We start from the raw sequence: 13,107 nt of genomic DNA, 5'->3' as shown, positions 1-13,107 counted from the left end.
ACGTACAGAGCTAGCCTGGGTCACAGCTGCATGTGGCTTTGATGGGTAAGTTGGAACTTTGCAGTATACATGGTTTTGTACAGGCACAGTTTAGGGACAAAGCTAAATTTAGATTTCTCTTCCCTCCTCTCCCCCCCCCCCCCCCCGTTCCTTTCTCTCCCCTCTGCTCCTTTCTCACTTCACCTCCTTCCCTCTTTTCTTCCCCCTCCTCCCCATAGGGTCTTTGTATGTATCCCTCTCTATCATCTCTTCTATCTGTGGAGGTATATGAAGGCTAGAAACTGCAGCCTATGCTGTGATGTTAACTCCAGGAACTGGAAGAGAAAAAGGGGGAGGAGTGGTGTTGCTTTGATCCAGATATCAGTGGTGTGGAAGTCTGTGAAGTTGGGCTTGTGGGGGCTGTGTTTGCACCCAAAGACCATGGTCAGGAGTGTCTCCAAAGCCCCAGGTCTGGGCTGGAGTTTGTTTGCTGTTTAGATGAAACGGTGGAGCGCTGAGAGCCTAGCGTACTGCACACCATTTCCTCCCACACACCAGCCAGGGCTCACTTCTGACTCCCATTCTACTTCAGAAAGAAACAGCTTGATTTTTTTCCCCAAATAAATTCTGGAGCATACAAGACAACTGCTTTGAAAAAAAATTCTGTTGCTGATATCCAGAGCAGTGAGAGCAGCAAGCTGGACTGAGTTCTCAGACAAGGCTGCCAGGAATCAGGCAAGAGAATAGGGGGTGGGGAGTGAGAGCAAGGCCTAGTCTCCAGGCTCTAGTTGCCTATCAAGTGGTATTCGAGACATTACTCACATCATTGATAAGATTCTGCAAACTGAAGAAGGAAAGGCTGAGTGAGCAGAGGTACAATGGTATGTCATCAAGAACTTGGGAGCTAAAGTCAGTTCAAGGCCACCCAAGTCATTTTGATAGGTTCTCACTAGGTTATTAAGGTCTTCTTGCAAGACATGAATTTGGGCCTGGGCCTTGAAAATGGAATGATTCTGAAGATGATCAGCTCAGGAGAAAGGGCAGAGGTAAAGATAGTAGCTTGGGTAAGGCATGAGTATTTAAAGAAATATGAATGGTAGAATCATTTACTCAACTTCCACTACGGCCTCTCATATGCTAGGTAAGAGCATTGCTGAGCTACTCCCCAGCTTTTTAAAGCATATATAAGGCAGACCGTTAATATTGTTATAGTCAACTGCTATAATCAGTTGAGTTTGTTGATGGCTTCAATACTACACATGAAGGCTTATAAGACTTCTAAACTATATTAGGTTCATATTACAGTCTCCTTCCTTTTTAAACAATGGATAATAGTGCTCAGATATGGAAATCACATTTGCTGTTGTCTCCAGCTGCTGTGACACAATGGCTTTAGCAGTAGGAGGCAGCAGGGTGGAAGAGGGAGAGCACTGGGGATGAGGATTTAACTCTATCTTCAACACTTTATTCATTTGTTTACCCTTCTTCACCATTCCTGTGCTACACAGGATAATTTTAACAGAGTAAAGAGGCCTGGCAGGGGCTGGATGTGCCTAGATGAAAGGTGAATGTTGCATTTTTCAAGGTGTTCACAAGTATGTATTAAATGCCATTGGGAATATATTGCTGAGGAGGAGAAAGACAGCCCAAGTCCCAGCCCTTGTGAAGCTTGAAGTCACAAAACAAATATAATAAATGTGACAAAAGCTTTAAAGTCTCAAAACCAGGTACATGGTTTTCTTAGAGTGCTTAATAGTATCTCTGGGACCTTTCACAGAAGAGCTAGGATGTCATCTCTGGAAGTGGTGGCCAAACAGGAACCTGAAGGATAAATAGGAACTAAGGAGACACAAGGGCATAGACATTGGGAGAGAAAGTTCCAGACATGGACAAAAGTTTTTGGATGCGGAACTGAAAGGAAATCACACAAGATGAGCAGAAGAGGTGGGGAGGAGCTATGAAACACGAAATCGTAACCACGTTAAAGATTCTGATGGATAGTGCTGAAGTGTAGAACAGAGGGGTGACCTTTAGAATTTCCATTTTAAGAAGATCACTCTGGCTGTAGAGTTGGACAGTATGTTTGAGGAGGAGTAGAGAAGATCCAGGAAACCTATGCACATATTGTGAAGCAGACCAGGTGAGAGGTGGCAGTTGTTTAGACTAAGACATGCAGAAAAATAGATCTGAGAGATCCTAGAGGTAAAATGTAAAGAAAGCCAGGGTTTGGATGTGGGAGTTGAGGGATGATGTACTACGTGAAGTGGTTTCTTTACTCTTTCATTTTATTTTTATTTTTTCCCTTGTGGTTTATCTCCTAGTGTTGCTGTATCTGATTTTGGTATCTGGTGTATTGTGTATACATTTATTTGTTTATTTGAATTAGGGAAGGGAGGAGGAAAAACAAGATAAGACAAAGGGTGAACCAGTGTAACAGTGATATTCACAAGACTGCATGTTGGAAAGGAATTTTACAACTTGGAAGGGGGTGAGAGGAGGGAAAGTGGGAGAAAACCATGGGAAGGGGTAACAATGTTCGAGAAGTGATGTACTCACTACCTTATGAATGTAACTGTAACCCCTCTATATATCACCCTGATAATAAACTAAAATGTCAACAAATAAATAAAATTGAAGGAAAAGGTTTTTTAAGGGTGTTAAGGATGAGACCTCACCTTCCAGCTTGGTGCCACGAGAACCATTCACCAAATCTACAGACAGTGGTAGAGAACCACATGGATTCATATGTGACACTCAGCAGTGCTGAACTTGAGGCGGCTTTGGACCATCTAAGTGGAAGGGTCAAGATATCAGGCAGATATTCAAACTGGAGACATTCAGTGGACAAGCAGAAGAGTCAGCTCATTAGTGTCAAGGGATCGCCACATGGCAAGACTGCCTAGACAGCAAGAGTGAGCTCAGAAGCCAAGGCCAGACATTAAGTCTCCATCAAGAAGATGATCCCAAAAAGTAAATAGAAGGATAAAGCAGAGAGTTATAAGGAAAACCAAGATAAAGAAATGTCGAGGGGGCTGGGAGTTTGGCCTAGTGGTTAAAGTGCTTGCCTAGCATGCACAAAGACCCTGGTTTGATTCCTCTGTACCACATACATAGAAAAAAGCCGGAAGTGGTGCTGAGGCTCAGGTGGTAGAGCTCCAGCCTTGAGGAAAGCCCAAGGACAGTGATCAGGCCCTGAGCTCAGGCCCAGGACTTGCAAAAAAAAAAAGAAAGAAAGAAAGATAGAAAGAAAGAAAGAAAAAAGAAAGAAAGAAAGAAAGAAGAATGAAAGAAGAAAGAAAGAAAGAAAGAAAGAAAGAAAGAAAGAAAGAAAGAAAGGAAGAAAGGAAGGAAGGAAGGAAGAAAGAAAGGAAGGAAGAAAGAAAAGAAAAGAAAAAGAAATGTCAGGGGCTGGGAGTATTGCCTAGTGGTCGAGTGCTTGCCTAGCATATAGGAAGCCCTGGATTTGATTCCCTAGTACCACATACGTAGAAAAGGCTGGAAGTGGTGCTGTGGCTCAGGTGAAGGAATACTAGTCTTGAGGAAGTCAAGGACAGTGCCCAGGCCCTGAGTTCAAGCCTCAAGACTGGCAACAAAGAAAAAAAGAAAAGAAAAGAAAAGAAAAGAAAAAGAAATGCCATAAGGGCCAAGAACAGAAAGTTTCTTGAAGAGGAGAAACTAAAGTCAGTTAAGATGAGGACCTAAAAATGTCCATTGGATTTAGGAATGTAGACACCATGGGTTGTTCAAGCAAGAACTTCAGTGATATGAAGGACAAAAGTCTGATGTAGCTCAGGGAAGAGAAAACAGAGGTAAAGAAATAGAGACTGTACATGTAAATTAGTCTTTCCAGAGTTGAGATAGAGATTTGGGGCTGTTTTGTTCTGTTCCACTGGGATTAAGTACATTTAAAAATCAATGGGGAATTCCAAGTACCTGTCGCTTATAACTATAATCCTAGCTATTCAGGAGGCTGAGATCTGAGGATCAAGATTCTAAGCCAGCCTGAGCAGGAAAGTTTATGAGACTCTTATCTCCAAATGAGCACCAAAAGGTCAGCAGTGGAGCTGTGACTCAAGTGGTAGTGCACTAGCCTTGAGCACAATAGTTCATGGTTCAGGGCTTAGGCCCTGTGTTAAAGTCCCAAGACTGGCATCAAAACAAAAACAAAACAAAAACCACAGGGACAGGAAAGGTAGTGCATGCCTATAGTATCAGAACTCTGGAAGCTAAGGCAGAAGAAATCCAAGTCCAAAGCTACCCCGGGCTACATGGTAAATTCTAGGCTAGCTTGTAAGAAGAAAAAGGAGAGGAGAAGCAGAAGAGGAAGGGGAAGAAGGAGGAAGAGGAGGAGGAGGAGGAAAAAAAGGAGGAAGACGAGGAAGAGGAGGAGGAAGCAGCAGCTAACATGGAAAAATGTAAACATTGGAACATGAAAGTATGTTCATTGTTTTTTGCTCACTTAAAAATATTGTAAAAAAAAGGCTTAAAGAAACATCTTACAGAACCATCTGCATCAAGAAATATAACTTTTCAGTAATTTTAATAGTCTCTTTCATGTACATGAATAAATCAGTTTTTCCAGAGTTTGGGCCTAATGTACAGATATGGGGTGGTTTTGTTCTGTTTGTTCTGTACGGCCGTAAGTAACTGTCCTGGCTTTATACTACCCACTCTCCCGGGTTTCCTATATGTAGCTGTAGAATGTTCATGCCTAGCTACTTGCAAGGGTGAGATGGGAAGGATTGTAATTCAACCCAACCCTGGAAGAAAGTTTTCTTGATCTCTTCTCAATCCATATCTGGGCATAGTGGCATACATCCATCATCCAAACCCACACTGGAGGCTGAAGTTGGAAGGATTGTACTACCATGCCAGTCTAGACAGAAAAGTAGGACTGTCTCCATGGAAGAGAGTCAGGATGAGGTGGCACGCCTGTGATCCCAATGATAATGGAAAGCCTATGGTAGGTGGACTGTTACTCACGTGTGTGTGTGTGTGTGTGTGTGAGCGCGCACACGTGTGTGCAGGAAGCAAGACCCTATTCTTAAAATAACCAGTGAGAGATAAGGCTGGAAGCATGGCTCAGTAGGGTCATGCCCACCTAAAATGTATGAAGTCTTGAGTTCAAACCCCTGATATTGCCAAAGAGAAAAAAGACAAAAGAGAAATAAATTCTGAAACCCTAAGTTCTCATTTCTAAGAGCCTGCTGTGCAGCACTGTGTCTATAGATATTACTGTGCTGTGCACTTAAAATTTCATTAAGGGGTAAATCTTGTGCTTAAGCATTTTATCACAATTTTTTAAAGCCAAGGAAATGATCTAATTTAATAGAAAAGTTTTTGGAAATGAAAGGAAGGAGAATTCATGGTGCAGGATTCCCGAAAAGTGAGTAAAGCAGTGTGCTGCTGGTGGAAAGGTCTAAGGAAGAAGAGAGGCTTCCCACGCATGACAAAGGGGAATGGACATCTTTCATCCCAGGATGTTGAGAAAGATGAACAGTTTGTGTATTGTTAGGGGAAATTATAAAGGGGATGGAAGCTAGGTATAGTGGCGAATGCCTATAACCTCAACTACTTGGGAGGCAGAGATAGGGGGATTGAAATTCAAGGCTTAGCACAAAAGTTAATAAGACTACATTTCAAATAGGAAAAAAAAAAACAAGCTGAGTGTGATGGCACATGCTTGTAATCCCAGCTATTCTAGAACAATGGATAAGAAGATTGAGGTCTGAGTTTAGCCCAGGCCTTAAGTGTGACACCTTGTTTGAAAAATAACTGAAAGAAAAAAGACCGGAGGCATGGTTCAAGTGGTAAAGTGCTAGAAAGCACAAGGCAGGCAGAGAGGAAAGGAGGGAAGTAAGGAAAAGGGGGGTGGGTTAGAGAGAAGGAAAGAGAAGAGGAGGGAAAAGGAAGGGAGGAAATGGAAAAAGGGAGAAGAGGGGAGCAAAGGGGAGAAGAGAAGAGGGGAGCAAAGGGAAGTGATAACAAATGTAGGCTGTTTAACTTTTCTCCTCACTATCAATAGCTAGCACAGTGCTAAGCTAATGGGTTTGAACATAAAATATTCACCAATTCTCTCATATAGCTAGTGTCTCGGAAGTAGGCAGACATCTCTCAAGCCCCAAGCTCTTTCTTCTCTAGGTGCTTGGAAGCCTTTCCACTGTTAATGCTGGAGGATTTGTATGTGGTGCTCAGCCAGGGCCGATTATATTAGGGAATTTAATCATATGGGCAGGGCACTGAGCCAGGGTAAAGAGAGAAGAGATTCAATTAATTCAAGAGCGCAATCTCTTCTGACCTCGCTTATATACAGAGGACAGAGAGTCTTTGGAACTCATTCTTTACTCTCTTCAGAACCTGTACCGAAGCCAACTTTGATGCAGGCCTGTACCTGGGGCTGAGACCCAGAAATGAATAGGAATGGTTCCTGCCTCCATGCTGCGAATTTGATGAGATAAACATTGTAATGACTGCATCACAATGTGCTGGAGAGCCCAGTCTATGTCCACACCAGGCCAAGAAGGCTTCCCCAAGGAGCAAATGTCTGGGCTGGGGCACGAGATGAACGTCACTGCAGGTGAAGAAGAAAATAGCTTTGTCCAGGTGGAGAGAGGCCCAGGGGTCTCAAAAGACAGCAAGGAAAACTGGGCACTGCCTGTAATGTCAGAACACCAAATGTCAGGGGATGACCACAAGAGGCTGAACAGCAGCTGATGCACTGCCCATGGGAATAAAGATCTTGACTTCATCCTGTAGAACAGTTGGAGCCCAGGTAGATTTTTGAACAGAGACACATCTGTGGTTTCAGTGCTGGAAAGATCAGTCTAGCTGTCAATAGAGGAGCATTTTGGGAAGAGGAGTTGGGTAGGAAGGGTACAGAGGCTGGGTTATGGCCACAATCACTATAAGCAGGGTGTTGGTCAGAGACTGTGATGATAGCCCAGTGATCAGAGGACAGCCTTAGTGAAATGGATTGAGGTATGGCCATTGCTGTGGGTGAGCCGAGTAAAAGTAAATCCACTGGCATTGAGGAGATGATGACCTTTGAGGCCAGGGTACATGCTGAAACTGTTTTAGATGATGGTAGAATTTTAAATGAAAGGGAAAACACAGCTGCAGTTCTCCGTGAGAACTGTCCCTGAGCTTCTCTTGCTCAAGGCACCACTTGAGCCACGGCACCACTTCTGACTTTTCTATGTATGTGATACCAAGGAATTGAACCCAGGTCTTTGTGCATACTAGGCAAGCACTCTACCACTAGGCTAAACTCCCAGCCTTGTACTTGCTCCATCTTTATGCCTGCTAATGTGTCTACCACACTTCATTCTTTCCTTTCTTGGTTCATTTCTTTTCCCTCCCTCCCTCCTTTCCTTCTTTCCTCCCTTCCTCCCTTCCTTCCCACTTACCTACCTTCCTTTCTTTGTGCTGGTCCTATGGTTTGAGCTCAGAGCCTGGGCATTGTCCCTGAGCTGCTTTTGCTCAAGGCTAGCAGAGTAAGGTGGACACATGATGAATGTGTTTGTTTGTTTTTTAATTTTGCTTTTTTGCCAATCCTAGGCTTGAGCTCAGGGCCTGAGCACTGTTCTTGGACTTTTTCAAGGTTAGAGCTCTACCACTTGAGCCATAGCACCACTTCCAGCTTTTTTCTATGTGTGTGGTACTGAGGACTCAAACCCTGGTTTTCATGCATGCTAGGCAAGCACTCTACCACTAGGCCAAATTCCTAGTCCCTAGTGGAGCTATTTCTGCAGTAGTATTTACTGAGTATCCACTGTATTTCTCACTTGTAGCCATAGACCTGGATAGATACAAAATCTAATTGAGAGACAAACATGAATTAGCCACAGGGTAGAGGAGCCAGAATTCTGCAGTGTGAAATGTTGAGGTTCAGGAAAAAGGAGAGCATCAGGGGAAATAATACAGATTAAAATTAAAAAAAAAAAAAAGCACTAGCCAAGTGAACTGGAAGTGAAGGGGCATTCCACATCTAGAACCACCTAGCAAGACTCGGGGGTTACCACTAGTACAGAGGACAGACACTGTTAGGTGCCAGTGGCTCACGCCTGTAATCCTAGCTACTCAGAGGGCTGAGATCCAAGGATCATGATGTGAAGCCAGCCCGGGCAGGAAATTCCATGAGACTCTTATCTCCAAGTAAACTACCCCAAGAGCTGGAAGTAGAGCTGTGGCTCAAGTGATAGAGCAATAGCCTTGAGCATAAAAGCTCAAGGACAGTGTCCAGGCCCTGAGTTCAAGCCCCAGGACCAGCACAAAACAATGGAGGACAGACACCAACAACTATAAAACAGGCACACGCCAGAGAAAAGGCTAGAGCTTGGCAATAACTAATGACTCCAACACCAGGGGCTCAAGGGGCAGCTAGTGGCCAGACGATAGCAGGAACTAATCAGAAGGAGGTAGGTAGCTCTAGCAGTCAGTACCCTTACCTACGACATTCTCCCAGGGAGTCCTAAGATCTCCAACTACTTAGATGGCTCATTCTCCTCTCAAGGTCCCCAGAAATCTGGCTGCAGAACACTTGTCATTCCCTGGCCCTTCTGACACACTAAGTGACATTTAATTTATAAACCTGCCATGTTTGTCCATACTGTGCCCTCTCCTGCTGCTCTCTCAATCCTGAAAGGCTAAACTAATATAATTCATTTTCTATTGCTACAACAATAAACCTAAGGCTGGATATTTGAAGAGGCTTATTTAATTTGTAGTTTTGGAGGCTGAAATCCAAATTTATGGACTAGCTCTGGCCAGGACCCCTGACTGTATTCCATCATTGCTGAACACTGGCAAAAGGGAGAGATCACATGGCAAGACAGAAAGCCAGCAAGGGACCCGACAGGGCCCTATTATAACCCTCTCTTGAGGCTGAACTGGGTCCCTCAAGAGCTACATTTATTCCTTTAGAGAGGACACAATTACTTCACACTGCACCCCACCTTTTCTTATGTCCCAACACACCCACCCTGGGGACCACACTTCCAACAAATCAAACTCTAGGGACAAGCCCAAACCAAATCCAAATCATGGGAAAAATTAACCTAAATGCCTAATGATGTTTAGCCAACCAGCTAAACTTTAAATGGTACAGACATATGCTTTGCATGAAGACAGTTGTGTTGTGTTGCTAAATTATAAACAACAGATATAAGGTTACAAAGACTACTGCGTGTATGTGTGTGTGTGTGTGTGTGTGTGTGTGTGTGTGTGTATTGGGTCTGAGGACACAACACAATGTGGATCATGCATATCTCTAAGTAGACAAAGTGAGAAGGGATTCTAATTTTGATCTTTTCACTGATGCAATCTGAATGTTTAAATCTACAATGGGTATTTCCATGGTAGAAAATCAACAACTGACAAAGGTGCTCTAGGGATCTGCCTGGCAGTTTTCACAGGAGCAATTGGCCTCTGGCTGGTTACTGTGACTGCATATTGTAGACACAGCAGTATTCTTGTCCAGGAGGACTGCAAGCGAGACTAATTCATTAAGTGCCTCAGTCCCAAAGATGACAGGAGCCAGGAAAGCATAAAGTCTTGTTACTATGACAGCTGGTAGCCTTGATGTCTGTGTGTTTATTTATTAACTGGACTTTATGTATCCGTTCTCCCATGAGCTCCAGGAGCTTCAACCACTGTCCTTGATACAGATCCCATCATCAGAGGAAAGGACACAGCTAAGACCTGCTCCCCAGAGGATTCAAACCCCAAGAACCCTGTCCCAAGAAGCAAACAGGAAAAGACAGGACTACTAGGGGGCTACATCTCTTTCTTCCTTTCTTTCCTTCTTTCTTTCTTTTGTTTTCTTTCGTGTGTGTATGCACACACGTGTGTGTGCTGTTACAGGGGATTGAATTCAGGGTCTTAAGCTCTCACTCAGCTTGCTTGCTTACAGTGGATGTTGTACCGCTTCAGCCACCCTTCATTCTAGAATTTCAGATAGTCTCTCTCAGACTTTTCCACCCAGGCTATCTTCAAACTACATTCTCAAATCACAGACTCTTGAGTAGCTAAGATTATAGATGTGAACCATTGGCTACATCACTTTCTTTAAGTTGGCAAGTATTGCCTGCCTTTTAATTTTTATTTATTTATATTTTTTGTGTGGGTCCTGGGGCTTGAACTCAAGGCCCAGGAACTGTCCCTGAGCTTTTTTGCTCAAGGCTAACAGCTCCATTTCCATCTTTTCACTGGTTAATTGGAGATAGTCCTACAGACTTTCTTACCTTGGCTGGCTTCAATCCTTAATCCTCAGATCTCAGCCTCCTGAGTAGTTAGGATTACAGGCATGAGCCACAAGCGCCTGGCTCCTTTTGCCTTAACTTAGCAGAAACAGTTCTCCATTTCATATTCACACCCCCTTTGACATTTTACAACTTCACAACATATGTGGAATTCATCCCTATTAGAGCTGTTGAAACTGGTACTCAGAATAATTAGTAGATAGCAGAGGTTGGGGTTTGATATGTCTATTTCTGAACACAGCCCACTCTTCTGCTTCACTATTGAAACGGACGCAGTTTACAAGGAATTTTAAAGCTTGGAAAATATCCTATTGATTTTGGCTTAGAAGTTACTGAGCAGGAAGTAAATGGCAGATGCTGCTATTGAATGGATGGACAAATGAATGAACAGAAGAAAAGATTTTTCAAAGTCATATAATCAGATCAGGACAGGGAGAAATAATCACATTGGAAACCTATCTCATAGATAATCGCTACAAACAAATGCAGCCAGGATTCAATCATTCTTTCTGTTCCCTACTCAGATTTACAAGTAGATAGCCATAATAGAAGCAGACATCAGGAGAGTCTTGTACACACTCCTCCCTCCCAGGGCTGGAAGGAATTGGGAATATTCTGGATATAGGGGGAAGTCAGTCCTGTCACCATTTGAGCGAGGAGAGGTGCTAGCCTGGTTGACCTTCCATGCTCAGAGCTAAGTGTCAGCTGTTATTATTTGCAGATTGGCTATGAAGGCTCTGCTATGTCCTCACAGTTGCCTCCAATACTCATGTCATGGTCTCAGGACACAGAGGCCTACACAGCAAAGCTTCCTGGCCTACTTGGTGCAAACACTGCTTGCTTGCTTTTTTTCTTTCTTTTCTCTTATTTCTTTTTTCATGATTACATCAAACTGACAGCCCTCCCTTGACTCAAATGAAGAGCTGTTTTTCACCATGTGTGTGCTGTCAGCTCTAGCAATGCTCAACACTGGTTATTGGGTCAGCAAGTAGAAGCTGGGGGAAGCTTTGATGCACATCTCTCATCTTCATCTCCCGTGCCGTGCCTTGCCTTGCTCAGAAAAAGGCTTAGGGAACGCCTCACTGCAGCCCTGCAAGAACCAGGCTGAAGGCCGGTGAACCCAGACCTCTGTGGGGTCTCCGAGACAATCAGAGGTGAACATGACTCTATGTCCTCCAGGAGTTCAGAGAACACAGAAGGAAAAAGTCATTTCCTCTCACCTTATATAGTTTTTAGCTGGGAACTCTGTAACAAAACAAATTAAAAGCAAATGGGGGACAGAGCAGCAGACAGCACAGAAATGGAGGGACGAAGGGTGAACAAATACAGCAGTGGCACTCACTAGCCACTGTGTTGAAAACAGACTGTACAGCTGGTGGGTGGGAGCAAGAGGGAAAAACTGGGAGAAAGTGAAGGAAGGGAGACATTGTCCAAAAGGAAATGTACTCATCATCTGACTTTTGAAATGGTAACCCTTCTTCATGTCACCTTTATAATAAGCATTTTTGAAAAGAGATGAAGAAAGCACCCAATCAAAATCAAACAAAAACAAATGGAAGTGTATTGAAACAAACCTGATCTATCCATGGGAAATACTAGCAGATAACAATGAGTAAATCTCAAACATGGCTTAGACTTCAAGCTGAAGCTTGAAGACAAGAGAAAGAAGGCTTGCTTACTAATCTTTAACTAGAGGAAGGATTATTATGCAGATGTAAGCTGTCCAGTCTTTGGTGTGATCTAGTCAGGCTTCCCATCCCAGTGCAGAAGGAACCACACTCACAAGTGGAAATTTCCTTTACGGACATATTTCCTTTACAAAGGCCACATCACATCAACTCTGCACAGATTCTCCTGTGTCTACCATTACTTAAAACACATCTTGTTACCAAAGAGGCATATTTTGTGATGCATATTCTAGTTCAACAAGAATCTGGACATTCAGAAGAGAATATACGAGTTTACAATTGCCCTGCAACACCATTGAAACTATTGCAGAAAGCCTGTGACCAAAGACGTTGCAGAACCCTGCACCAGCTGATTTTTGTCTTCTACAAGGTGAGAGAATTTAGCATCAGCTCTGCTCACCCTCTTCTGCTCAATAATCTATACAGGGTGTGTCAGCAAAGACTTGAAGGAGCTGCTTCTCAGAGGGCACAGAACCTTTGGCAAAACTATAACTTAGCCTGACAGGAGATACACAGTCTCTGTTGTGAGGCAGTAGCTAGTTCCATTTCACATATATAAAAAATGAGGACTAGACCTTCCCCTCCCTCCTCAAAACAGCAGGGAAATCCTAGTCTTTGCAGTTGTACAGCAGCTGCAAAACACAAGCCTTCCCATGGCCAAGAAGAGGAGCTAGGTCAGGCGGGTACAGGAAACAGAATGCAATGCCCTGGGCTCTCCATCACACTTTGTTCTGGTGCTTCCTTTCCAATCTCATCCAATTTAGATAAAGAAACTACTTTTAAAAAGTATTTTTTGCTGGGTGCCAGTGGCTCATGTCTATCTCTAATCCTAGCTACGTCAGAAGATGAGATCTGAGGCTCACGGTTTGAAGCCTGAGTAGGAAAGTTAGTGAAACAATCTTCAGTTAACAAGCAAAAAGCTGGAAAAGGGACTATGGCGCAAGTGCCAGCCTTGAGTGAGAGGACCTAAGAGACAGGGCCCAGGCCTGAGTTTAAGCCCCAGTACTGGCACATTCACACACAAAAATATATTTCTAAAAGTTCACACACACAGCTGTGAGTATAAAGCATCCCATATACAGCTATGTGGGCACTGGTAGCCCACACCTGTAATTCTAGCTACTCAGAAGATCTGAGAATCGTGGTTTGAAGCCAGCTTGGGCAGGAAAGTTCATGAGGCT

Source organism: Megascapheus bottae, chromosome 10, assembly GCF_031878675.1.
Source record: "Megascapheus bottae isolate mThoBot1 chromosome 10, mThoBot2.hap1, whole genome shotgun sequence".
Lineage (NCBI taxonomy): Eukaryota > Metazoa > Chordata > Mammalia > Rodentia > Geomyidae > Megascapheus > Megascapheus bottae.
This window is presented reverse-complemented; position numbering follows the sequence as displayed.